This window comes from Triturus cristatus, chromosome 8 (genome assembly GCF_964204655.1).
Source record: "Triturus cristatus chromosome 8, aTriCri1.1, whole genome shotgun sequence".
In the NCBI taxonomy this organism is placed as follows: Eukaryota; Metazoa; Chordata; class Amphibia; order Caudata; family Salamandridae; genus Triturus; species Triturus cristatus.
In genome coordinates this window covers 79,819,463-79,846,312 of record NC_140591.1, presented here as the reverse complement: position 1 = coordinate 79,846,312, position 26,850 = coordinate 79,819,463, and positions in this window count along the sequence as shown.

Here is a 26,850-nt window from a genome sequence, read left to right as displayed (position 1 = left end):
CAATTTAATATCCTTTACAAAATGCAAAATGTTACTGCGCCTCCCTTCTTTTTGTCATCTCCCGGTGATCCACCCAATAGATGGCAGAAATGGCGCAAAGTATTTGAAAGATACACCAGAGTGTGTGGTTCTTTTCCGAGTGCTAAAAGGAAAACAGCCTTATTACTACATTGTCTAGGGTCCGAGGGCCAGGAGGTTTTTGACCATCTTCCCGAAATTCATGATGGTGATCTAAATGAATTTGAAATTTGTATAGCAAAATTGGATAACACTACTTACCTACACTCAGTACTATTCTTGAGAGGTATCACTTTGCTCGCAGGAGTCAATTGGAAGATGAGTCTATAGAGAATTACATACCTACTTTGAGGAAGTTGTCTTCAACTTGTACGTTTGGCTCCACCCTTCATGAGAGAATTGGGGACCAATTTTTGTTGGGGTGTAACATTGAATGTGAAGAGGGGAACTGTGGCAAAAGGATGAACCTTCCCTTGAGGATGTTCTTATTATTGTGAAAAGGATTGAACACTCCCTTAAATGTGTAGAAGTCATAAAAAAGGATAGTGACAGAGAAAGACTCAGTTTGTGTTGTCAAACAACCGCAAAAGGAACAAAAAGAACATTAAAAAAAAAAACTACTTTTGAGAAAACTGGAAGGTTTAACACTTTTTAAGCTTAATGTTTTTGTTGTGGGAAAGTAGGTCATTTGGCCAACGACAAGCAATGTCCGGGTTGGAAAGTTACCTGCAGTAATTGTAAGAGGAAAGGTCATTTTGCTGCAGTTTGTAAAGGTAAAAACTATAAAGGAAGGGTTAATAAAACTTACGATGAGGAAGCCTGTTCATATGATCAATGCGCTCGAGTAGACTGTGGACAGATTTTGCTACAAGTTACTGGAAATGAAGAAGGTAGGAGCAGTCTTATTGATGGAATCTTGGTGGAAGGGGAAAGAACTAACGTTATTTTTGACTCCGGTGCCAAGATCACTATAGTTTCGAAAGAATCTTATCTAAAAAATATCAAGAATAAAATTAAGGTATTTCGCCCTAACATTAGACCCTGTGCATATGGGGTGTGAGCCGATTAAATTGTTAGGCTATTTTTAGGGGTCTCCTAGAATACAGGAACAGGTTAGACAATGCTAAAATATACATTTCCCAAAAAGGGGACAGCATATTGTGTTGGTTCCACCAGAGAGACCTTGGTGTGATTTTAGATCCAAATTAATCACCTTACATTAAACTAAGGGACAATTTTGAGACAAATTTAATATCTTCTGTACAAGGTAACTCTTCTGAGGATTTTATTCAAATGTTGAAGTTGAAATTTTCTCAAGTCTTCTGTAAAACCATGGGTTGTTTGTGGCATTATGTTCATCACATTCGTTTGGTTGATGGTGTTAAACCTGTGGCTGTGGAATGAGTGAAAACAGATGGTATCATTGAGGAAGTGGAAGCAACGCAATGGCTTGCTCCAGTTGTAGCTGCCAAGAAGGCTGATGATTCTTTACGTTTGAGTGGACCTGAGAGAGTTAAACAAGCATGTGGTGGTGGGTCGTTACCCCTCGCTGAAGATTGCGGACATGTTGATGCTGCTACAGGGTGCCACGGTGTTTAGCACCATCGATCTTAAATCTGCGTATCATCAGATTAGGCTTGATGATGACTCTAAAGACCTTTCCACATTTGTGACCCCTTTCGGTACTTACCGCTTTGGCAGAATTCCATTTGGTCTGGTTTCAGCAGCCTCGGTTTTTCAGAGAGCTTTGGAGAATGTCTTGAAGGGGTTAACTGGTGTGTAAATATATCAGGACAATATATTAATTTGTGGAAGGGACAATAGAGAGCATGATGAGAGAGAGTTGAGTGTTTTGAGCAGACTTAATGAATTTAACCGAACTGTCAAAATTGAAAAATGCAAGTTCAGGAAAGAATCCATTGATTATTTAGGTCATTCCATTTCTGCGGGTGGTGTGATGCCTAAGGAGGATCTTGTTGATGTCACTCGCAAACTACACTCTCCTACTAACAAAGAAGAGTTAATTTGTTTTTTGGGAATGGCAGAGTACTACAGTAAGTTTGTCCAGGGTTTTGATTCTGTGTGTTCACATGAGGTCAATGTTGTGAAAGGGTGTGAGTTTGTATGGGAGCAGTTTTGTGAGGATGAGTTTTGTACTCTCAAGGAGAGATTGACTGCTGCACCAAAATTGAGCAGTTTTGACCCCAAAAAGAAGTCCTTTCTTATAACCGATGAAAGGTCTGGGTGCTGTGTTACTGCAAAAGAAATAAGGGCATGATTACATAATTTTGTTTCTTTCAAGAAGCTTGCGGGGTGCCAAAATGCAAAACTCTGTTGTAGAAAGAGAAGCTTTCGCTGTATATTGGGCCATAAAAAAACTGAAGAATCCTTTGTGGGGCCGTATGTTTGAAGTCAGGACAGACCACAAACCGTTGTGTGAAATCTTTAAAAAACAAAAGGAGTATCGATGTGTGGTCAAGTAGAATCACCAAGTGGGTTGTGGCATTGCAAGATTCTGATTTTGACATCAAATATTTTCCCGGAGTAGAGAACAGAGTTGCTGATGATTTATCTCGCTTGGTAGATGATAATGAGAAATGCTCTTCTAATTAATATGAGCAGGATGAGGATATGTTATGTTCTATTGAAGGAGGTAGCATTGCCAAAAAAAGGTGGCATGAGGTTCTTCATGCAGACAATGTCTTGCTTAAAGTTTTAGAGTGTGTGAAGGCAGGTTGGAAGACCAAACCTAAAGGTGAGGACGAGTTGGAAAAATGTTGGCACGTCAAAGATCAACGTTCTGAGCAAGGAGGACTACTGGTCAGGGGTCTGAGGTTAATTCCTCTGGCTTCTCTTAGAGAGGAACTTATTTCTTTGGCTCATGCAGGGCATCAGGGTATGTCAAAGACAAAGGAGAGACTGAGATTGTCCTACTGGTGGCCCGGTATGGATTTGCATGTGGAACGAAATATCAGAGATTGTGTGCAGTGTGCATTGAGCGAAAGAGTAGCCAAGCCTAAGTTTCAACCCATGGTTATACGGGAACGACCTGATGGTCCATGGAAGGAAGTTGGACTTGATATTGTCGGCCCATTCGGTCCTCTGGTTCGGAGTGATACGTTCTGGTTTTGTTTGATTTGTTGTCCAGATGGCCAGAAATAAACAGTACACGGGGTGTAGAGACCATGCATGTGAAGGCATTTTTGGAGAAACTTATAGCTAGAGAAGGGATACCTGATACAATTTTGACCGACAATGGGGTACAGTTAGTCTCTAGAGCAGAGGTCTTCAAACTTTTGGATGCCGAGACCCCCCTGTCAACATTTTGAGGCGTAAGGACCCCCTCTTGACAAAATGTCTAAACCTGTTGACTAAATTGCGTGGGATGAAAATGTAAGTAAGGTTATGTGATGCCGCGTATTTTGGGATAGCATTGCTTCATTATTTTGATATTTGTTACACACAGTAACGCTGAGGAAAGATTTCACCCAATCAGTACCCATTTATAACCAAAATACAGCAATTATCATCAGAAAGATTTCAAGTCAACCTTTGTGAAGGCCTTCCACTCTGCAGCAATACGTGCTGCCACATTAGAAGCTCACCTGTCCCTGACCGGAAGAAGCAGGGGTCCCTTAAAACCCTGGCGGTTTTGTGTAGAGTTAAGCCTTTTACCCATGCAGCTTTCCTCTCACCCCCTCCCTTCCATCCCTCTCTCATCTCCTAACCCCGGATCCCTCTCTCACTTTGCAGGTCATTTTCTTTCACCCCTTTTTACAACTTCTGAACTCTCCCCATTCAACCTCTCACTTCACCTTTAATCACCTCTTGCCATTCTGTCCTTTCACTGCCCTCATCTCTAACAGTCTCTCACATTTATGTCATGGCCTCTCTGGCCCTGTCACCTCCCGTGCCCCTCAGCACTTCTCATTCACCTCGTCTCTTCATTCAAATTTTTGTCTATTTGTATCTTACACCTCTCCAGTCCCCCCCATTCCTCTTTCACATCTCCCCTTTGTTCTAACAGAAGCCCTCACCTTTGGATCACACTCACTTCTTGCGTGTCCACACTTCTCTTCGGCAATTCACATTTCTCCTCATCCCTGACCTCTTCAATCAAATTCTTTCACTCCCTTGCTGTCCTCTCTCATTTTGGGTGCGGATGCAAGTTCAGAATGGGATGAATGAATGTATGATTACTGATGGGCTTGTTTGAGTGAGTTGCATATTGAGTAGTGAGGGGGACAGGTGAGTGAAGTGTCACATGAGTGCAGGATGAGTAGTGTACTCGTGTGACTGCAGGTTGAGGTATAGTGTGAGCAGGACAAGTGCATTGTGAGTGCAGAGTGATCACTGTGAGTGCAAGGTGAGCGGGTGAATGGTGCAAGTGCATGGTGATCAGTGTGAGTGCATTGTGATCACTGTGAGTGCAAGGTGAGCGGGTGAATGGTGCAAGTGCATGGTGATCAGTGTGAGTGCATTGTGATCGCTGTGAGTGCAGGGTGAGCGGGTGAATGGTGCAAGTGCATGGTGATCAGTGTGAGTGCATTGTGATCACTGTGAGTGCAAGGTGAGCGGGTGAATGGTGCAAGTGCATGGTGATCACTGTGAGTGCATTGTGATCACTGTGAGTGCAAGGTGAGCGGGTGAATGGTGCAAGTGCATGGTGATCAGTGTGAGTGCATTGCGATCGCTGTGAGTGCAGGGTGAGCGGGTGAATGGTGCAAGTGCATGGTGATCAGTGTGAGTGCATTGTGATCACTGTGAGTGCAGGGTGAGCGTGACAATGAAGGGCGAGAATGAGGAATGAGTTGTCTGAATGCAGGGTGCATTCCCAGACCCATGAAGTAACTCAGCATGTTATTGACGGGGGCGTAGACTTTAATATCTAAGTTAAACTAATGCGGCATTAATCGGGGACCGAGGGTGAAGGAAATAAATAATGTGCTGATCCTGCAACAAACTTCCAGTCCTATGGTTAGGGTTGCCAGCAGATTATTTTGGTGGCCCAGTCGGTACAAAAAAAAAGCAGTCACCTAAAGCGGTATTTTCAGCGCTTATCTGTGCATACTTCCCAGTGCCGGCTTTAGTGCTGGTGGTGCCCTGTGCGACAATGTTTGTTGGTGCCCCCCACAATGACCACCCCCACCATGGATTCTCTCACTAGCACCCTTTAACAGTGACCAAGTCTCCATAACCCCACACTCTCAGATGCATTGAATTAGTTATATAGTGCCACTCATACCAGTGTAGGGTGTCCGAGCACTTTGCATCACACACACATTACACAGAGACAATCAATCATAAGTGTGTAAATCAGTGTATAGGAAATGTTACATAAGCCAAAGGACTAAAAGTATAGGAGTCACATGTCATCCATACTGGTAGGCAGTATAGTTCAAGAGTGCTTGGTGTGGAGAAGCACAAACTCAGAGTCGAAAAAGAAACAGCATAGTTGGGAGTTTCCTTTAATAATAAGAATTGATTTCTAGCCAAATTAACCCTTTTTGCAACATTAATCAATGGTCTAATAATGTATTCTTTGTAGTGTGCATGCTGTTCTAGGATGAAAGTTAATAGCTCACTATTCTCTATTAGGACTTTAAGTGATAAATTGCAAGTAACAAAAGGATGTCTCTTTTGAAAGCAGTAACCTGCTGATCTCTTCACATCATACGCACTCTGTAATCTACTTGGTACATGTTCTTTGCAGCAGGCATATTAACCCTCTGCACTAACTTCACCTAAGTCAAAACCTCAACTATACAACATTCTGATCTCTCTCCAGGAAGATAATTAATCACACAAGTTATCTTGACATTTATGTGAGGCCTGGTAATTGCCGGGGAAAGAAACGCTGCAGCAGGTGCTTCAAAGGCACAATAAACTTTCAAACACGGCGCCCCCAGGAAGCCAACTTTGTATTCTTTTCCATGAAATGCATTCTCACACTACGGCAGTGAATGTAAAATCCAAATGTAAGGAATAGGCACAGTGGGGACCCAGGGGGTACTGGAACCAGCAAAAAAACCTAAGCCTCTGTAAGCAGTTTACAAAGGCATGTTAAATGGTCTTTAAAGACCTGTGAAAAAACACGGGGGTGCCGGAGATAGGAATCCAGACACTGCCCAGCTGAGCCCCCAGCAGCTCAAGTTTCACTGCAGCAGCCCGGGCTGACTGGGAAGGCGCGACCCCCTTTGCATCACTCCACGGCCCCCCTGGGGGTCGCGCCCCACAGTTTGAAGACCCCTGCTCTAGAGAAATGGAACAGTTTCTGAGTAGACATGGCATCAAACACAAGAGGTGCTCATTGTACCACCCAGAAACAAATGGAATGGTGGAGAACTTTAATCGTGTTCTAAAAGAGACCATTGAAATGGCAAAATCTGCAGGGTTGGATTGGCGTGAAGAAATCTGCAAAAAAATTGAAATGTACAGGTTGTCTCCCCATGCCATAACTAAGAAGACTCTCTTTGAACTATTCAGGGGTAGGCGTGCTAATACGTTGGGTAATACTTGGGTCAATGACATGTAATCTAATTATGATGTGTACAATGAGAAGAATGATTGGAAGTTGGCTGAGTCAAGGAGGATTGAAGCTTGTAAAGAGCTTTATGATCCAAGAGTGTAAAGAAGACTGTTGTGAAAGTGGGTGATTGGGTTTTAATTAAAAACCCTTGCAAGAAAGGTTCTTCTACAGCATTTTTGAAACCTATGCAGGTCATTAAGGCTGATCATCGCATTTGGAATTTGAACAGAGTGGTTGTTGTTAGAGATGATTTGGTTCTGATTCAACCCTTGTGTGGAGGATCGAGATCTGACCCGGTTATCTCCTCTGGAAACCCTGCTAAGTCCTCTGGAAATTCAGGCAACTCCTTTGGAAAACTGTCACTATTCGTAAGTCTTCGAGAGTGTCCTCTCCTCTAGCGTTTTTGAGTGAATATGTAAAGAAATTGTCATGCTGGTGTTTCTATCATTTTCAAGTGACTTTAAGCTCCTGTTCCAGGTTGTTCCTTCTTAAGTTCCATGTATGATTTGTTTCCTTTACTCATTCCTGTTGTTTTTTATGTTACTCTTGTTTATAGTTCATTTTATTTGTAAAGAAGGGAGATGTGTGGCATTTAAGGCTTATGCTTCTGTTGCCAAGAGCTTCAGAATGTAATGATGTAAGCTGCTCTTCTAGGCAGTTGAAGCTGAGCATGCTCCCTGGTTGCAGTGTTTCAGTGGGTGGGATCCTTTACTTGGAATAAATCTTATTTCAACATCAACCTGAGTACTTCACTTTGTTACACTGAGCCATCCGTGTAAATAATATATGTATAACGATCAAGAGGCAGAACAATAGATGGTAAAAAGTAAACATGCTCATACTGTAGAAATTCTGGTGTCTGCAAAGAAGTGTCAAAGACCAAGTCCACATCAACAGCTGTTAAAGATGTAGCCCATTGTGTCCATATAAGATGGAGGGCTTAGGCTTTTAGAAAGCTAGCTTTGGTGACAGCCTCTAATGTTGGCACCGGAGTAACAACAATATATTTTTATAACAAATCAGATTGTAAAGATCTGAGTGTACTTGTGTGTTCTGATGTCCAACATGCAGTGGTAAAATCAGGGCATATTAATTCATAAAGTGGGTTAATGCATTGTGCATACACAGGTATGTATGTTCTGCCAAAATGTAGAAATCCTTGCAGGAACTGCAATATTTTGAGCGTGTTCAGAAGTTGCAGTTGTGCACGTTTCCCCAAAAATTGATGGGCAAGACTTTCCCTCATGCGTAAGGTTCATATCCTAGGAAAAAGACACTCAGAAAAGCAATATTAGATTTTTTTTGTCAAAAATGTTTTATTGGTTTCAAAGGTTAGTTAATACACAACAAAATCTATAGAAGGAGGGTAACTACATTGCATTACATATGCCGAGAGTTACAAAGAGCTACAATACACAACAAAATCTATAGAAGGAGGGTAACTACATTGCATTACATATGCCGAGAGTTACAAAGAGCTAAAGCATCGTATACAGGTTGTGTATTAGGACTCGACAATCCCATAAGCAGCTCAACGAGAGCCTCCCAAAGACCCAGCATATCGGCGATGTCAACCAAATCACATAGAGGGTCAGCGTAGGCTCTGGCAGTAGTCCCTCCCTCCTCCCCCCTCCCATCCCAGCTCTCAAACAGTGAACATAAACTCAAAAAAGGAAAAGAAAAAACGACGGTGTCACGGTAAAACAGAAATCATAAATGGGTTGCGGGTTGAGGCCATGCCAAGGATACCGGGGGAATCCCCACGCCTCCTGGCAGCCCCCTGACACGTCAGAAGAGCCAACAGGCTGTCTAGATGTGAAAGAGATGAAGGGCCCGCAATCGTGGTCCGCATGCAAACAGGTAGTCCCTCCGACAGGTATTCCATCAAGGGAGCCCACACATAATTGAACTCCTTTCTTGAATCTTCCACAATGTCTGCCATTCTTTCCATCACCAGTGCGTGCCATAGCCTGGCATGCCATTGGGTTAGAGAGGGAGCCTCCACCTTCTTCCATGCTGCTGCCACTGCCATCTTAGCGGGCCAAAGGCAGAGCCACATCACGGATCAATCCCTCTGTGTTTGGCGCTTAAGAATAGGATCCCTAATCCCCAGGAGCGAGTGCTCTAGTGTGTCCGGGATCGGATAACCCAGAATTTGTTTAATTTGGGAGAGTACCTCCTTCCAGAAGGGCCTAATATGCGGGCAATCCCACCAAATGTGTTTGAAGTCCCCCAATAGCCCACAACCCCTCCAACACCGATCGGAGGAGTTAGGGAAAATAGAGTGCAGCTTCCGAGGGTGCAGGTACCAGTCATACATAATTTTGTAATGAGCTTCCCTTAAAAACAAGGAGCAATTATACTTGGGAATGTCTATATGCAGGGCGATCCATTGTTTATTCTCTAAGGGGTTGGCTAGCATTGAGTCCCAGAACCTTTGATGCCTAGGGGTGTGGGGCGAATCTAGGGACCTTATGAGTGAGTAAAGGAAAGAGATGGTCCCCCTCGAAGAGGCTCCTGACTGTGCGAACTTTTCGATCGGGAGTAGCTCCCTAGTGGCAGCCTGTCGTATCTGCAGTTGGCGAGCCCGATGCCGAAGTTGCATATAATGATAAACTTCTGAGGGTTGGAGGTGGAAGGCTTAAGCACATTTTACAAAGGACAATATTTTCCCCCGTTCAAACAAATGAGAGAGTATGAGACGCCCCTCCCTCCCGCCAGGCCTCAAAGGAACCCTCCTGCAGTGCCGGAGGGAATTCGGTGTTGTCATGGATGGGTGTGAATGGGGAAGGAAAGGAGGTAATGGGTGTGGATCTAGTCAGCTCGTCCCAGACTTTTAAAGTGGTGGCTGTAGGGGTGCTAATGTAGGCGTTCCATGGTCGATTATGTTTCCCAGATCTTCCTACCCACTATCGGGCGGTCCATGTGCAGCCACAACTTCGTAATCACCCTAAGTTGTGGTGCTCTATAATATCCCAAGAAGTCCAGCAGAGCCAGTCCCCCTTTCCTCTCTGGACCTGGTAAGTACTCGATTAGAGAGTTGTGCTCTTTGCCCTTACCAAATAAACTTGGTAATCATGGTCTTCAGTTCTGAGAAAAGCGCTCGGTCCACCGGTATGGGGAGGCCCTGAAAGAGATATAGCAAACGTGGATGGACGTTCATTTTCACAGCATTGACTCGCCCTACCCAAGAGAGATAGACAGTTCTCCATCTAGTCGGGTCCACTTTAAACTGGCGCAAGAGAGGTGGATAGTTAGCCCCGTAGAGCTGTTCTAGCTTGGGGGTGAGTTTGATGCCCAGGTAAGTGATGTCTTGTACGCAATTTGAAAGGGGGTTGCCCTTTCAATAAGCCGCATGGCTTCCCTAGGTACAGTTAGGTTGAGAAGGAAGGACTTTGAGAGGGTCACCTTCAGGGCCGGACTGGGAACCACAACCGGCCCTGGCAAAGTGCTCGGCCGGCCCCCTCGGGAGCCGCCGAGCTCTGTGCCAGGGCCGGTTTTCGGACGATTTTGTTACATGGCCGATTTTGCAGCTATGCTGCAAGAACGGCCCTGTAACAAAAACGGCCCCCAGGGGCCCAAAACCGGCCCTCTCCTGTGCGGCGCACCAGGGAATTGCCCGGTACCCGCTACGGCCAGTCCGGCCCTGGTCACCTTGAAACCTGATACCTGTTCGTAAGAGGCCAGCTCAGATTGGATCACTGGGAGAGAGGACTGCGGCTTTGTGACTGGGAGTAGCACATCGTCTGCAAAGATAGAGATCTTGTGTTCATCCATGCCAAACAGAACCACCCCCCTCATATCTGGATTGGTCCGAATACGATCCGCCAGAGGTTCAATGCTGAGTGCAAATAGTAGGGGGGGAGAGTGGACACCCCTGCCTAGTCCCCTGGGAGAGGTTAAAGGGCTCTGAAGCTACCCCGTTCACCAAGACCATGGAGCGCGGGGCGCAGTAGTTCACCCGTATCATTCCGATGAAGGTCTCGTTAAAGCCAAATCGCCTTAGTGTTCGGTGCAGAAAGGCCCAGTCTACACGTCAAAGGCCTTCTCTGCTTCTAGCGAGAGAGAGACCATAGAGATGGCCTTCCTCTGTGCTTTCTCTATAATGTGAACCACCCTCCTCAAATTGTCGTGAGTTTGCCTCCCTTTGATGAAGCCCGCCTGGTCTGACTGTACAAGAACCTGCATAATGTTTTCTAGTCACGAAGCCAATATTTTGGAGTATAACTTGGCGTGCAAGTTCAGGAGCGCTATAGACCTATAAGAGGCGCAATTACTGGGGTCCTTCCCTGGCTTGGGGATGACAGAGATCAGAGCCTCGCCCATTGAAAGGGTCACCTCTTGCCTGTCTGCTATATCGTTAAATAGCTGCACCAGGCCGGGCACCAGTTCTGGCGCATAGGTACGATAGAAGTAGGCGTTGAGACCATCTGGGCCAGGAGCTTTTTGGCGCTTCAGAGAGTCGATCGCTTTTTGGACCTCTTCTGTGGAGATGGGACAACCTTAGTCGTCATTTGTAGAGGCCGGAACCTGAGGGAGGTCCAGACCCTCAAGGTAATGGTCTTGAGCCCTTGCGTCCAACGCGTCAGCGGTGTATAGGGAGCAATAGAATTCCCCAAGGCCCCACCTTTCCCTGTTTCCCCGTGGTGGGAGATCCCCTTTCCATCAGTTTGTTCAATGTATTCATTCACTGTTTCTCGCCTCATAGCTGAGTGCTTGCAAGCGGAGCAGGGTCTTTTCCGCCCCATTAGTGTATATAGCCTCGAGCTTCCCTTTGACCTGTGTAGTCTTACGTAGAGTTTGAGTCGAGGGGTTACTTTTGTGAGCAGATTCAGCCATACGAAGCTCCCCTTCAAGGAGAAGACGATCCCTCCTACGTTGCGATTTAAGAGTGGCTTCTAGTTCGATGCACTTACCCCTTATGACTGCCTTGAAGGCATCCCAATTGTTGGCCAGGGAGTTTTGCACCAGGTCGTGAAGGTAAAATAATTCTGTAATTGCCTTCCTTAACTCGTCTCGAAGAAGCAGATCTCTACAGAGGTAGTTAGGAAAGTACCACCTCGCAAGCTTGGATCGTAGGGCAGGCCAATCAAGCATGGTCCGACAAACAAATCGGATGAAATTGGGAACCCATTATTGTGTCGAGAAGGGACTGACTGATGAATGCACGATCAATCCTGGAGTATGTCCTGTGTGAGAAGAAGGAATAGTCCCGGGTCGAAGGATGGGCATTCCTCCAAACATCTACCAGCCACCAGCTCCTGTAACTTAGTTTTAAGGAGTTTGCTGATTATCCCCCCCCCCCGGTGCCCTATGGAAGTGTGTACTGTCCAGGGCCGGGTCCCATATCAAATTAAAATCTCCCAGCAATAGGATGTCACCTCTTGCAAACCCAATGAGTGTGGTTATGAAAGAGCTGAGAAAATCATGTTGCCCTGCGTTAGGTGCGTAAAGCGTGGCAATAGTGCACGGTCTACCTCGAAGTTCACCCCTTACCATCACAAACCTCCCCTCTTTGTCCGATTTAGTGTCATGATGTAGAAAGGGGGTTGAAGCATTGAAAAGAAGCGCCACCCCGTTGTGTTTAGTGTGTGCTGAAGAGCGAAAGATCTGTAAGCAGGCTCTGTGTTTCAAGTGTTGTTCTTCTTTACGGAGGAGGTGCTTCTCTTGCAGGGCAGCAATTTTAATCTGATGGTCATTTAAAAATTTCCAGAGCCGTTGTCTCTTGTTAGGGGAGTTAAGCCCCATAAAGTTCCATGTCAAACAATTAACCCCCATCATTCCTCAGAAAAATTGCAGCAGTTAGCCCCCTTCTCGCACTCCTCTGCACATTGCCCCTTACGCGCGTCCCCCATCCCCCCACGAGCCCCCAGTAACCTGAGTGAGAATTGTAAAAAGTACTGTGACACCAAAAAAAAAAGAGAAAGTACCTTAACACAAGTAGGCCATAACTATGAGCTTGTCGGTCCTCGATCACAGAGGAGGACCTCAGTTCAAGCTATAAGCGGGACGGACTTAATTCCACTGCCAAGGCCCAATAACAGTTCCTTAGGCACAAATAAGCTGGTAGCTAACAGTCTCCATAAATGTAGTGTCCAACATGCCTTATTCAAGCTTTCCCCCAAACCGATGCATAAACAGTCAGTATGTCAGCGACCAGCCTGGACCAGTCCCAGTGACCCCACCTACGTACCTCTGGGAATCTCGGTCACCCCAGGTGAAATAGAAACCTCATATCGCCAGGGAATCTGACGCTCTTTACCCCACGGTGTTTTTGCCTGGTCGCTGCTGCTGCTGAAGCCAAGGACCTCCTCCCTGCTTCTTCTGGCCCACAGTCCCCTCCGCTCTCCTCTCCTCTGTCGCTCGTGTCATGTCTCGCACCTCAATACTTAGGATAGCTGCTGTCTCCTCTAGCTCAGTGCAGTGGTAGTTCTTGTTGTCTAGTGTGAAGGCTGGCCCAAAGGGGTAAGTCCAGGGATATCGCACCTTACGTTCTCTGAAGGCTGCAGAGACGGGTTGGAACTGTTGGCGCCGGGCAAGGGTGGCTTGGGCCACATCTTGGTAGAGAGAGCACTCTGCATTCTGAAAGGAAACCTTATCCAGGACTCGGGCCTTCTAGAGGACCAGTTCCTTGATTTTGAAAGAGCTGAATTTCACCAGCAGATCTCTGGGTTTTCTGACCTCTCCTGGGACTCAGGGGCCCACTCTATGCACTCTCTCTAATTGGACCTCCGGTTCAGAATCTCCAAGAACTGATGAGAAGAGCCCCACCATAAAGGCCCCCAAATCAGGACCCTCACATCCTTTTTCCAGCCCTCTCACGCGTATGTTCTTCCGGCAGAAGTGATTTTCAAGGTCTTCGCATTGGAGCATAGTGGCTGTCAACTGAGCACAAAGTTCTTTGGATTGGGCCTCTAATGGGCACACACGGTCATCCAGCTCTTGGTGTTTTGCCTCTAGGTTGAGGGCGCGTGCCCCGATGGAGTCAACGTCAGACTGCAAGGCCACCAACTTGCCTCCCATCTCGGCCTTGAAAGCATCAAAAGAGGCCCCTATGTCGGCCTTGATGTCATCCCTAAGTTCTTGCTTGAATTCTCGGAGCGAGGCCATCAAGTCATCACTGTAAGGTCCATACCGTTGTCCGGCTGTGTCAGATCGTCATTAGCTGCCCCCCTGGGGGCAGGGGAGAAGAAGCTGGAGACCTTCGTGGGCTGCGACCTTTTGGGTGGCATAGGGGACCTTCACCCACCGGCAGTGTAGGGGTTCCACTCTGTAGGAGGTAGCGCTGGGGACAAGGAGGTGCTTCAGCCCGCCAACTCTGCCCACCCTAGGTGACCAGGAAGACCTTCCGTGCCGGGTTGGAGGCCCACATTGACACTGAGGCGAGATGTCGAGGGGATCAGGGAGTAGAGTGTGTGGCATGGGTGGTCCGCCGCACCACGGCTGGGACGGTTGCACCACGACCAGGATGCTTGCACGGCCCAGGGACCCCCGCTTTGCTGCTGGTATTCTCTAGGAGTGCCTAGGCCACCCCTCTCTGTTTCATCAGGGATGCAACTTCCCCCCTGAACCACAGGGGAGCTTAACTGCTTGGTGTTGCAGCCCTTGTCTGCAATGTGGTTGAGTGTCTGGTGACCTGGATCACACCGGTATAGCCAACGCAGGGAGGGTTGTTAGTTGTATTGGGGCCCCCATAGGGGCGCCAGCTGGCCGTCTGGTCTGGGAAGGGCATCAGAAGCAAAGAGGCTCCAGTCTCGGCCCCTTCACGAGGTGCAGAGCAGGTGCCTGGCCGCCGCCATTTTAAGGTCAGGCACCATGTAAGTTCGCATTATTCGGTATGGGCTTCTTTTATCGCTTTGGGAGTACTCCTCACCACATCTGCCGCTCGCCCTCTGATGGGTTTCCAAACTCTACCGCTGTCCCGGGGGTCCTCGCTCCTGTCCGCGGTATAGCCGGTGGCAGCGTGCAGTTTCCCTCCTGGTTGGCGCCGGTAGAGCCGGGCGCCGACAACCCACAAGTGTCCTCAGCTTCCCGGGGGTAGGCGTGTGAAAACTCTGCAGACCTCGATCCACTCACTGCTCGTGAGGACTACCGCGGAGCTCACTGCTCCAACAAGCATCCCCGCGGCCGAGCGGAGAGGACGCCGCCATTTTGCTGTGCACTGTGTGATCTGGCATAATGAGTATCCATCCCTCACAGCATACCGGGGGGGCCGATCTCGCCTCCCGCCAGCCTCCTCAGCTCTTGGGTGTCTCAGGAAGGTAGGCGACCCGAAATTGGGGCATTTGCAGTCTTCTAGGCTACTAGTTCAGCAGGGGCTGGCACGGAGCCGAACAAAGTTACATCCAGTCGGCCATGTTTGTTGGCCACGCCCCCTAATATTAGATTTTTTAAAGTTGAACTTGTTGCCAAGTTCAGCAGATATCAATATTATGTGATCTACTCTGGCCAAGTTGGGTTTTAATCATCATCTGTTAAGTACATATGTAGGACAGTGCGTCAGGGTCAATATCATAGAGAATTGACACAATACGTGCTGCAAAACATCTGGGCTATTCTTATAGCCCATTGGCAAACGTCAATATATTTGAAAACCGAGGGCGCTAAAAGCGGTCCAATCTCAGCTTTCAGGAGCCAAATTGTGACTAAATAAACCATTGGAAAAGTCTATGGTGGTTTTGTAATTTTTTACGGACTTGTTAATGAGTGCCGTACTGTGCTTATTTTGCACTGCAAATGTGCCTGTATGACTATTTGAATGTCTATAGGCTAAGACAATGTAACAGGAATGATCTAGTTTTAAAACAGGAAAAAGAGGATTATTCATCTGAGATTACTCCTGCCACTCCAGTTGGGAGAGAATTTCTTTAATGGGCCCTTTAACGTCCCATTTAATGGGATATTGAGGCTTCTCTTGCGGGCTGTATCTTATGGCTATGATATGATAAGGAGAATCCTTATCCCAGCCAACAGGATTGCAGTAAAATGCAGGGGCCAATGCAAGTGCCCATTTGGCTGCATAAACTTGTTTGGCTTTGTCAGGCACAAGGTTAGATAATGAAGGAAGAATCACATCCTCTCCTTGGGAGGGATGCAAGTACCAATGGCGGGAGCCAATCGACCTACGCCCACAGAATGTCATAGGAAAAAGTAAAATTTTCTCAGAAAATTGCTTTAATGGTGTGTCTAATATCACCTTCAATCTGAATAGTGAAGTTATGTAATCTGTTTGGAGGGGCCATGCGTGTATCCGTGGTTTCAACTGTAATAAAGGTATCTGTTGCTTTCACTACCAGAAACTCCTGGCTATTCCAGCGTACTATGGTGACTTCTTCCACGCTATGGAGGAGAGTCACCACTCCGCTCCTGTTCAGGAGGAGGAGGGTTCTCACTGTGGCATATTTAGCAGTCAAAGCCAAACTTAATTTTTCTGAAATTGGGCTCTATATTGAGGAGTCTTATTCTCCTTCTTTATCTTCATGTCAAGCAAGCGCTGTGGCACCTTTTTCAGTTTCACATACACTTCTTGTCTGCATTCAGATCAATGTCATACAGAACGTGTATCAGGAACCTGATACCTGTCCGGAGTCTTCATTTTAGTGCGAACACGAAAATTGTACTGCGTCTCAGAGGACTCCGGGGGTAGAGAACATCCACAAGGTTTACCTTTTTGTTGTTGTTTAGATTCATACCATAATTTTTTAACAAACTCATGGGCTGGTCTGGCATCCTTGTCAGTGCTAGGCTTGCCAAGTGGTGCTACCGAAGGTCTGGTTCCCAAATTATTGTGTCCCAAAATTGTATATACAATAGCAATAATTATAAGCAACTCTTGTTCGCGGTCAGCTACCGCCACTGCAGTAAGTCGCTGGTTTATAGCTAGAGATGCCGCTTCACCTTTAACATTAAAAAGTGTAATTTCGGAGACTATGGGAAAATTAACCATTAGCTTCAACCCCAAATCTAGGATAGGACCTGCTCCAGGTTCATTTTGTATCTGTTTAAGAACATTTGGTAAAACCGACATCTAAAGAGTTCCGTGACAGATAGCATAGACTGTGGCAAAAATTACCCCCCAGGTGTTACAGTCTCCAAGAGTGGGAACCATCCCAGTGGGTAAGCACATAGCTACAATTCTGTGCTTTTCTTGTGATCCTGTGAGGGGAAACACAGCTTCAGGTTGATAAATTTTTTTGGACAATCCAAAATGGAATTTCCTCACGATTTGTGGGTCTTTTGCCCATAACTGAATGAACAGTCACAGGACAAATAACAGGCGCTGCAGCAACTGGGTTTGTGCTTGCAGGCCAATTCTAACTTGACCAGCTAACACTGTATGTGAAATAAATTGAGTTAGGTGCCTGTTTAAGACGCAGAAAACATTGTACAAAGCTTATGTTTGCACAAGGTTTAAATTGCCCAAATCAGGGTATGGTGTATATCCAGCTAATGCAGGCCAAGTAGCCCCCCATTACTGAGGGGGGCCAATTCGAACTGGCCCAGGCACATGGGGGATGGTGCAAAAACACGGAGATGATGGACGCAGTGCTGAAACTTTTCAGACACTCACCCCCCAGTCACAGATCTGGGTTGAACCCATCATCGTTCTTTAGCTCACTTCACCACCTCAGTTCAGACCCAGCTATATGCAAATCAGTCTTGACCCTGTGCCTCGTGGGAACAGTCCTGCCTGAACTGCCAAGCCAGGTCTTCCCTGAACCGGAAATCAGCATCCTGGGACTGGTTTTGGGGTAACATCCCTCATGAGCCAGGCTAGATTGAATCCAGTGGCAAAGTGAGCAAGGGACCCACGTCTGGGCATACCCTGACAACTTAGGGCGAACAAAGCAAACACAAGGAGGTGATAGCCAGAGCGCCAAAACTTTTCAGACGCTCAGCCCCAGTCACAGATCTGGGTTGAAACCATCATCGTTCATTAGGTCACTTCGCCACCTCAGCTCAGACCCAGCTATATGCAAATCAGTCTTGACCCTGTGCCTCATGGGAACTGTCCAGCCCTAACTGCCAAGCCAGGTCTTCCCTGAACCGGAAACAAGCATCCTTGGACCGGTTTCGGAGTAACACCCCTCATCAGCCATGCTAATTTGAATCCAATGGCACAGTGAGCAAGGAACCCACGTCTGGGCATACATTGCTAACTTAGGGCAAACAAAGCAAACACAAGGAGATGATGGACGGAGCGCTGACATTTTTCAGACACTCACCCCCAGGGTGCCATTAAACCAAGTCTGGTGCTCCCAGAGAATAAGAGGAATTTCAACAAGTGCATAAGTCTGTATGCAGGAGGTGCCTGTGGGACAGTGTATTCATGGAAAGTGTTAGTGTTTGCATCCACAGCTGGAAATGTGAACCCAAAATAAAAACTTCAGAGCGGTATGCAGCGTCTGCTTCTACTACAAAGATTACAGAGCTCCCACATTTGGGACTCACTGTTGTGCTAAATGTGCATAGACTGCTGGTCACATAAATGGCAGTTGGCCGCAAAATTTACAGGTTGTGCCTTTAGAAAAGAGAGATGGATTCAAAGTGTAACACAAACTGGGTTTAAACCTTTTAATATTCAAGCTGAAAAACCAACAGAACTAGGTGATCCCTAAACATTGTAGAGGATAATTCCCCAACACCACAGATGTCTCTGGTAAAAGATGCGAGGGTATTGTGGACAAGCACTACTCAGGGTTCCCGCATATAAGTATCTGACCAAGTGTTGGCAGCGCCATGTTACAGGGATTCTGCTCAGGAACAGAACTATGCTTGGGACCATAGAAAATCGGAGCCTCATTTATAAAAAGTGACGCAGCGCTGCGATAAGACAGCGATCCGTCACTTTTCATTGCGCCCTCCTTGCGACACCAATGATGCATCGTACTGTAAATATGACGCATCATGTTGCAAGGAGTTACAGTTACATCAGTATTTCTGAAGTATCTGTAGGCGCAAAAATGACGCATTGCTGGAGTATGTCACAAAAGTGACGCAACTCTAGCAATGGGTCATTACACATGGGCAAGTCTCATGTGAAATGTGCCTGCGTCAGTCTTACACCTGCCATGAGGCAGGCGTAAGATATTGACGCATTTGCATCCTGAAAGTGGCGCAGTGAAAGCTCATAGATTTCACTGCGTCACTTCTACGGCCCTTTCTTGCGTTGGCACGCCCCCCTGCATACATCATACCTGGCGCAGGTATAATGTGGTGCAGGAGTTTACAAAGTGACGCATCTACCTAGATGCGACTCTTTGTAAATATGGTGCAACGAGGCTCATTTTTTATGCCATTGGTGCGTCACAAAAAGTGACGCACTGATGGCGCAAAAGTGACGCAAGGGCTCATAAATAAGCCCCTCTGTATGTAGGGGACAGAGTCACCATACCACCTCAGTATCTGTGAACCAGAGTCCAAAAAGCTGTAGTGCATCACTTGTCTCCGGGTTCGGTGGCAGACCCGATATCTTTGCATACATAGGTGGATGTTCTACATTTCAGCTGAAGCAGCGCTCTTGTCTCAGGACCATCGCTTGGTGAATCTGATGTTTTCCAGAACCCCTGTCTCTAGTTATATGACAAGATATGCATATTCAAAACAGCAGCTGAATGTTCCTATTATGACTAGGTGTTAGTGTCTGACCAGAGAAAATAACAGGGGTAATGCTGTTTGACCTTACTTAGGCTGTTCACACTAAATCCAATAAAAAGAACAAAAAGCAAAAACATTGGCTGGTTCTGTGTAAAAATATGTGGCACAAAAGCAAGCGTGCAAAACCAAAGTGGCCCATAACATGCACAACCAGGCCAACATCGGGAAAATTACAACGGGCCATGTGAGAAACACAGAACAGAATGTTTAAGCCAATTAAGGCATAATTTCCCCGGGCTGTATGTTGTTACCACTCCTGAGTGTTGTATCTGCACGTACTGTGCAAATACAACACTGCACGGTGTTGCCAAGAAAACGTGCTTGACATCCATTAGTGTCTAATGGCCACGCTATGGCATTGTTCTGCATTCTGTCCATCAACTGTTGGTTTTGCATTTGTCACCCCGAGTGGGAAGGGTATGCCCAAACGTGGGTCCCTTGCTCTCCATGCCACTGGAATCAAGCTATCCTGGCTGAAGAGGGGTGACACCCTGAAACCGGTCCTAGGATGCTTGTTTCCAGTCCAGGGAGGACCTAGCTTGGCAGTTCGGGCTGGACTGTTCCCATGAGGCACAGGGTCAAGACTGATTTGCATATGGCTGGGTTCAAACTGGAACGGCATGGTGAGCAAAAAAACGATGGATTTAGGCCCAGATCTCTGTACTGGGGTGAATGTATGACATTGTTCTGCATTCTGTCCATCAACTGTTGGTTTTGTAATGGCCACACTAACCGTCCCTCGTGATTGGTATGTGAAGAATTGTATGTGCCATTACGAAGCATGTGGTCTAATGTTTCCTCCGTATAATTTGAGAACTGTTGCCAATTCGCAAGTCATACAAATGTGGGAATGTTTGGTGTGTTTAAATCTTTTATCTTGGACAAGCCAAGACGGGATATTTGCTGCACAGTTTGTTCAAGAAAATCAGTGGGTGTGGTATAAGGCACGCTCTAAAAAAAGCCTTGTTCCCCTGATCCTGCCAACTCTATTTCCACATATAGATTGTAAATCGACATTATCTTTCCAAATGTCAAACCCTTGTATCGACAACTGCGAAATGAAAGATGCAGAGTAAATCAACTTTGTGTCAGTGAACATATTTTTCCGTACCTGAGAAGATGTAAATTTATAGTAATACAATTCTGGGTCAGCTGGATTGTGACTTTAAAAATATGCAAACTTCAGTGCAAATGTTTTTGAGCTACCTGGTGATGGTGTGGGACCGTGTTCCCACTGTGTGTAATTAAATACTGCATGTGGAGTACTTGCTTTATGCAAGAAATGGTGATCATAATGGTGAAAACAGAACATTTCATTATCATTAGTCATTCAATCATACATATCATCATTAAAAACAGTAAAATGCTCTAGATCATCTAGCATCTCATGCACTGTATCAATGTTCAATTAATGAGAGACAGTACGAAGAGTGATGACATTGTGTAATGAAATTCTGAATACATATGGAATTTGAAGAGTTTCAGTCGTTCCAAATAGATCATATAATACCTTATCTTAAACAATTCCTTTAGGAACCGTAACAGCAGAAATGTTCACCAGGGAAATTTCTCTATGCACTTTGTGTGATGAAGAATGGGGTGTTAAAACGAAGCATACCAGTTCAACAGCAAAACGTTTTGGGAGATAATGTCCATTCAGAAGCAAGAAAAAGACTGTCAGCAGTCCAAGCAGAATAAATAATACCGTCTGTGTATCGCTCAGCGGACCAGGCGAGAAAAACTATAGCTAACTTCACCTTCTCTAGCGTGTTGACTAGAGAAAAGTGATCTATGCGCTTGTCCTAGTTTCCCACATCTCACATGCTGAGACTAAGGATCAGATGTAGTCTCTTACCCTGTGATGGGTGCCCCTGGATGGACTTCCGCCCCACGGATTCGACAGAACTTTAAATCAATGATGGTGTCTGCTAACCGATCTTGTTGCACAGATGTGAATCCGTTCAGGCAGGGGTCCTTGTCCTTCAGCAGCAGTCTGGCTCGATAAAACAATCTCTCCTATCTGGCTTGCTAAAATGTTGCTTGGATACAAATTTACCTTGAAAAACAGAATACAAGAGGTGTTTTGCAAAATAGGAATAAGTTTGTTTAATTAAACGCAGCGGCTTTAAGAGTATCCACAGAGTCGCATCTGAAGAAAGTCTCTCAAAGTGCAGAAGTTTTGGCCTACTATAAGTACAGTTCCTGAGGTACAATAAACTGATCACACATTCTTCGAGAAGTATTCTAGTCATAAACAACAACTGCATCAATCTGATAAGGGGGACACTAGTGGCTCTCGACCTTCGGGGGAGTTAGCGTGGAGCAGTGTGTATGTGCCCAGATGTCCGGCGTGGGAAGCATGTAATGGCTATGTGTGGTGTGTATGCTGCATCCTGATTGGTTGAGTGTTCCCAACTATATGTGACTTCTGACTATGTGGTATTTTGGGAACATTCGCCAATGAGCACACACGTTTTATTGGGGCCAATTTCCTTGGACCTGTTTGTGGCATAGCTGCCTATCTGTGGGATTGATCAGGGTTTTCCCTGGATCCGTGTAACCCTATGTGTGGCCTGTCAATAAGTAGGCTTGGGTTTGGGTCGCAGGGCGTGCCTGACCACATATCTCTGACTCAGGTTTGATGGGTAGTCCATCTGGGGTGAATCCGAGAGCAATGATACGAGTTTGTTATAACATGGACAAATAACATGGTGGTCATTGATATAATTTTTACCAACATCCTCAATAGTGTGTACAGTTGTTATAGCATTCATCAACATTGTCTTTACTGATATTGACATTGTTATGCGTGCATAGGTTACGGCGTACATCGATATTGCATTTATTAGTATTGCCGTTGTGATGTGTGCATACATCATGGTGTACATTGACATTGTATTCACAAATATTAACACAGTACTAAACTTTGCAAATGTCTCAACAGAAGTTTTGTCAGTTAATAATGCATTATTGAATCTCCATCTGGCGGAATATCTAAATCAACTATGACGGGGCATGATCAAAAATCAGGATAGAACTAATAGCAGCTCGTAACATATATTGTAAAACATTATGAGTTGAAAATATGTACTTGAACTTGAATGGCACACAGGTGAAAAACGTAAATATCATAACATATGGGTTGAAAGCTCACCAAGCATCAGTTCATCCCTGAGAGAGTACTGAGTGTTTAAAAGAGCATTGTATTTTGTTAGGAATATATTTAGTTTGGGATTGCCTGTCTGTGAAAGGATCCATCAAGTGATTACAGTAACCTCCTACTATTAAGTTGTCAGTAGAGCAAGAGTGTAATTGGGTAGAGAAAGTTTCCCAAAATTGTACATCAACACCTGTTGGACCATGAAAATTTCAAATAGAGAACTGGATATGGGTCATTTAAAAAGTTAAAAACAACCACCTGCCATTATCATCAAAGGCAATAGATCCCACATCAAGAGATAAGGATTTATGGAAAAGGATTATTACAGCATTCTTGTTATGTTGTGCGGGGAAACAAAACACCTGTCCAACCCAACTTTTTTAAGTGAAACAATATCTTTTTCTTTAAGATGAATTTCTTGTATCGGGGCAATCAGGCATTTTATCTTGAATAAATTAGGGTACTCTGATGTTTAATTGGGTTTCGAAGATCTTTAACATTCCATGGAATAATGTGTAAATTACTCATGTTAAAAAATCAAGAAGATGGGAAAACATATTACATTAAACATCTTTTAAACATGGAGGAGACATGGTAAAGGTATAGATAGCTTACAAAAAGCAAGCATTGAAAATGCAATAGGTCTCGGCCTCGCCTTTGATTAAGTTAAAGCTATTTGCTTTGCTAATAGTATTGTATAGCAAAGTAAATGGCTTTAACTTAATAAAAAGCAAGACCTATTGCATTTTTAATGCTTGTTTTTGTTTGTTAATGCGAGACCGACTGCTTTGTAAATGCTTCTTATCTACATATGTATCCCTGCAATTTTATAATTGTACTCGGATTGTCGGCAGTCCATGTTATATACCTCTACGCATGTATTTATCCCGTTTCACCCACACTCTATGCCCTAATATTAATCCTCCGGAATAGCCTTCCTCTGCTGACCTCTAATCTTGGCTCTCTGCCCACCAGTTCAGTGCACCATTGCCTCCCTGGCAAGCTTTTTGTACTGCAATCCTTCGTAAATCTCTACCAAACGCCGTACTCCAACCCTTATTTGCTTTGCTATGCACAGAACTCAACCCATGGTTCCCTGCCGCCTGATGTTTACGCACCCTTCTTCGGAACAGTGCCATGAGGCCCTGCAGGATTTAGTCTAAGCTCTATAAAATAAATAAATATATAACCCTGTCCATCCATTGAAACCGAAGTCCTGCCCACCCCCTCCCGAGCTGTCGTGGGACGAAGAAGCACAAGCCAACACCAGACCCACAGACATTTTCCAACCCAAGCCTTAGGCTGCCTGCGCCCCCATCACCCTCCATGGCTGCCACAGTGAGGGTCTGGCCTCTTCTATGGAATCCCCATGCATTCTTCACATTCCGTTCCCCGTTGCTGGGAAATGACCGTGTTAAACACAGGCCGGTTCGGACATTGCCCTACCTTGTCTCCCGCGGCCTAATTACAGCCATTTCCGAGTCGGCTTTGCCAGCTCAGGCTCTCTGTGGAGGTCAAACTCGTCGGGTGAGAACGAGGGCAGGCTGTTGGTGTTGAAACGGGTGCCGGGGAACGCCGTCCGCCCTGCTACCTGCTGCTGATGGGAGGCAGGGGAGGTCTGAGATGCGCACCGCCGAGGAGCACAGGGTACCCTCCAAGGCAGAAACTCAGCCAGGCCCCGCACGAGAACAAGGCAGTATGTTTTTAACAGTGAAGTTTGGAGGTGAGTTGTGGAGGGTGGGTGAAACTGGGGAAGGGCAATTAATCTCCTCAGACAGTAGTTCAAGAACCGTGGCCTGGTACCATCCTCCGTGCTGCAAGCGGCGCAGTGCAGCATACCTCGCAGTTCCTATTCAGCATGCGCACTTAACATACACCTGAAGGTAATGCACCGGTTGCAGGGACCCACCTGTGTGTAATCTTAGGTTACAGATTTAAATACACTCACTGTCGACTCAACCTTCCATCCTTCAGCCGTTGATAAAAAAGAATCCGCTTTTAATTGAGTGAGAACATCTAGTTACAGGGTTGTGTGGGGACTCGCAGCGCTGTATGTGCATCTGAACATGCCAGCCGCGGTGTGCCGAACGCCTATGAGTGTACTTGTATCTGTGGCCCATGCTCCGCTGCACAGTGGGCCTGCCCAGTGCTGGAATAGGAAGTCCGCAGGTCGAGGCACAACCATGTACCTGCTTGCTTTATGACTGTAAGTAACATGCAAGTCACTTGTGACACACACCCCCAGGAGCAGAGAAGCCCCACGTGGCATCATCTCAGCCCCTCGAGTGCATGCAGGCAGTCTACGGAGCAGAGACACTCTTCCTCTATACACAGACGTCAGCACCCTCATAGACTCACTCACAGCAGAAGAATTCACTACATACCTCAAAGCGGGGATTCGAGTCTCGGCAGGGACGCTCAACATCTGGTGACCCTCGGGAAATCACTTAATCATCCTCTGCCTAACAAAGGGAATGTGTCCGTCTGTAAAGCAACTGGTGTCAACCGGGGGTCGAGTTTGCGGTGTATAAATCTAACAACAACAAGCATTTGCAATGTAATCCGTCCGATTTCATTGCAAATGCTTGTTTAAAACTGAGCGCGACGCCGCTTCACGGACACCGCGCTCGGTTTCTTGATATATTTCTTAACTTTAACACTGAGCGCGGTGTCTTTGAAGCGGGCGCTCAGTGCTAAGGTTAAGAAATATATAAATAATCTGAGCGCGGTGTCCGTGAACCGGCGCTGTGCTTAGTTTTTAAAGTTAACCAGCTGGAATGACAAAAAAAAGTCCTCACCCTGTAAGAGGATAGTAACACGCCGCCAGTAAGCGATCCAAACCCGGTAGGCGGGGCCAAAAGGAGACAAGGCGGCAACAAGGAGGGATTAAGAAGCCTCCTTTTCAATCATGAGCCTGCGTTTTGCATGCAGGATGACGCCAGCGAATGAAGAAGATGGGCGGGGATTCAACTCCGCCTCTGAGAGCTTTGGAATCTGTATTGATTCCAAGAAGCTCTCATATAACGAGAGCAACGCATGCACGCTGCTTTCGCAAGGTGAGACCTAACAAGGCAACAATAAATTGAGGGTATGATGAGAAAGTCAAAATGCAACAAAAAAGTGGAAGAAGGAAGAGGAGATAAGGACGACGAAAAGAAGAAAAGAGAAGAAAATAAAGATATGCAGAGGAGAAGGGGGAAAGATAAACTCCCCATGATAAACAAAGAAAATATGGCAGAAAGCCAAAAGACTTTAATCATAAAATGTAAGTTAAAACGGAAAGAAATGAGAACACTACGAGTGGGAGGTGGTGGAGCTCAAAAAGGACAAAGAGGACAACCTCAAGCAGCCCCCCCGGACATATTAATAAAGTATACACGAAATAAGAACAGAGATAACTAGGTGTGAGAAAGAAATATGAAAAATTAAAACTGCACATAAATCAACAAAGATGCTTAGTGAAAGGGGGTATTAACACTCATTGACAATGGGTGAGACGATATAGACATGCTGAAATCAGGGAATGAAAACTTAAGGAAATGCAGAACACAGAATAGGACACGTTGCAATGCAAACTTTTATAGCGCATGCCTTTACAACGAGATTTTAACATCGCAACATCCATTATAACGCATGATTTTACAACGCATGCCATCACAACGCAATTTTAGAAAAGACACAACACATTCCATTACAACGCATAATACGTTTAGGGCAACAGTAGTGTAAGTGTTGGATAGTGTAGGGGTAAAAGTTACTATTCCAACTCCAGTGAGTGCAACAGTAGGGTAAGTGTTGGATAGTGTAGGGGTAAAAATTATTATTCCCACTCCAGTGAGTGCAACAGTAGGGTAAGTGTTGGATAGTGAAGGGGTAAAAATTACTATTTCCCATTACTTAACTTATAATGCGTTGTAATGGCATGCGTTGTAGTGGCATGGGTTGTAATGGCATGCGTTGTAGTGACATATGTTGTAATGGCTGCATTGTATTGGCATGCAATGTAAAGGGTGTTGCATTGTAATGACTACGTTGTAAAGGTAGTGCGTTGTAATGAATGTGTTGTAATGGTTGTTTCCCAGAACATATCTATTCCAATTTGTAGGGGTAAACAAGGTACTTCGAAAGGGAAAAGAAAGTTAAACCATAAATAATGAATGAGAAAATGTGTTCAACAAATGAACTGGCATAGGAGAACACGGCATTCGTTAATCTGTTTGTAACAAGGATATTCAAATCTTGTCAAGATCGATCTCCTTCCCTTTATGGAAATGAAGAAATTGATTCAAATCTTCTGGATTGTCAAACGTAGAAGTTGAGGGACTCGATCACTTAGCCATCTTGTTTAGTCTATATATGTATGTTTTTTTTTTTTTTTTTTTTTGAAACCGTTTATTTCAGTTTATAGAAGTTACAGGTATGGGCCTACAACCACACGGCCGGCCGCTAGAGCATCAAAAGCATATTACATACATACAGCAAAAAG